Below are 2,276 nucleotides of genomic sequence, written 5' to 3'. Positions count from 1 at the left end.
GGAGTGGAAGCCATCCATGTAGATGTCAAGATGTTCTGCATACGTGGTGGATGTTAGGGGCCAGAATATCCATCTCAGGGCTTATTGAAGGACTTCAAGTTGAAGTGAGACCATGGTCAAGAAGTCCCACCAAGGAGAGAGAGAGGAGGCACCAATACCAGAGGTCGACTGGTACAGTAAGAGGCTGGAGTGACAGTTTCTGGCATGCTTGGAAAGCTTGGATTTAAAAGGGCCATCTGGACTTGATGGGCCAGGTCGAATTTAAAAGGTAGACCCCTGCAGAGACATGGAGAGCTGGTAGTGGGTGGTGAGGGGGAAGGTTGTTGGATAGCTAAGAAATGTCTGCAGGTAAGTTTCATTCTGGTGAGGAGGTGAGGGAGAGTACCATTTTCAGCCTGCAGAGACAAAGCAGAGAAAGAAGAAATCAGTCCAAGTGCTATCCACAGTACTTTATTTTGGATAAGAGCTAGCTTCTGGAAGTGAGTGTTGGAAGCCAAGCCATAGAGTACAGATCCATAGTTCAAATTAGCTAGTATGGTGGTTCTATACAAGGCCAAGAGCAGGTCACGACTGACACCCCAGTGCAACCCTGCCAGGCTCTTCTTGTGGTAAGATTTTGCAGTTACTCTATATGTCAGTTCCAGATAAAGATCAGGCCATCCAGATGAAGACATAGGAGGGGTGTGTTCCCCGATCACTGGCACCACCTCTGATCCAGTCTTGACAGCTGGTTGTGAAGGTACGTGGCACAGCATAAAAGCCATCACTTCACTTTTGAGGAAAATTACCTTCATACCTCACTCATGGGCCCTTTTGCCGAAGCTGGACACTGGTGACTGAAGATGTTACTGGGCCTCAGCAAGGGTGGCTGCTTGGCTGACAATGGTGTCATCATCAGCATTGATCTGGTAGGTGGTGTCAGAAGAGCAATGCATGTTGATATCATGACACTGAAGAGGAGAGGGCTGAATGGTGATCCTTGAGGTACCCCTCGGCCAATCAGGTGCAGAAAGGAGTGGGCTACACCAATTGACACCCTAAAGCTGTGGCTTGACAGGAAGTCATGGAACCATGCTAGAGGGGAGCCAGTGACCCCCATTCGTGAGAACTTCTGGAGAATATGCAAGTGAGGGACTGAGTAAATGCCCTCTTCAGGTCTACAGAATGGTGAGCATAAAAAAACCCTCTGCAGAAAGCGTCATGAATCAGGTGCTCCAGTTGGCACAGGATGTCCATGTTGGCCTGGTGAGGATGAAATCCACACTATTCCTCCGAGAACAATGAATGGAAGTCCTACCACCACAAAAGGTGGCACACACCATCGTCTCCAGCGGCTCCCAACACAGGATAGCAGAAGTATGGGCCTGTAAGACGATGGGGTAGTAGGGTTTCATCCTGCTTTGGGAAATGACAACAGCGTGGATTCTTTCCAGTCCCTCAAGAACACACCTTGACACAAACTGTGGTTGAGGGTGTTCACGAGGCTGTCCTATAGCTGGAGAGAAAGGTGATGGAAGAACTCACTGGCCACCATGTCTGGGCCCACAGCCCAACCAGGAGGCAGGGAGGCCAGCACTCTGGTCAGCCCAAAGACTTGGAGTGGGTAACCCAGAGCAGAGGCAAGCAGTGCTGAGATACTCAGCTGAATCTCCTCCCCATAGGTGAATGACGAGGGCATGGCATGTGGGCCAACTGCATTTGATATAATGATGCTAAAAACTCTGCCTTTGACAAGTCGTCCAGTAGGATGATACTGTAATGACAGAGAGGTTAGGGGTATGTGGTTGAGGAGCCAGCCATCATCTTCCTGTGTCACCAAATCCGGGTGGTGGAATTGGAGAAAGAAAGAATTGCATAGAAGGAGTTCCAGGCCTTCCTCTTCTCTGACAAGATGGCCCGGGTGCATGCAGTGTCTAGGCGGGAGTAATAAGGTTTAATTAACCTTAACAGAATCCACAGGAAAGCTGATTTTAAAATTATAGATTATAAACCTAAAGTTAGTGGTGGGTGGGGGCGCTCACCATCCACTCACTCGATGTAGTGCTGCTGTTAGGTGTCTGCCCTTTCCTCTCCTCCATCCTCCTTTCCTTCCATCCTCTTCTGTCTTTCTTTCCTTCATTCTTTCCCTGTCCTTCTGTCTATGAGTGACTTTACACTCCCACTTCTGTCTTTCTTTCCTTCATTCTTTCCTCTTCCTTCTGCCTGTGGGTGACTCTACACTGAGTGACAAGCCAAATAGTTTCCTGTACACCAGGAAACCATTTACTATTTGGTGG

The sequence above is a fragment of the Coenobita brevimanus genome, chromosome 3 (genome assembly GCF_032717465.1).
Source record: "Coenobita brevimanus isolate Jiangsu-jjx chromosome 3, ASM3271746v2, whole genome shotgun sequence".
NCBI lineage: Eukaryota > Metazoa > Arthropoda > Malacostraca > Decapoda > Coenobitidae > Coenobita > Coenobita brevimanus.
The sequence above is the reverse complement of the archived record's forward strand: the minus strand, read 5'-3'. Positions refer to the sequence as shown.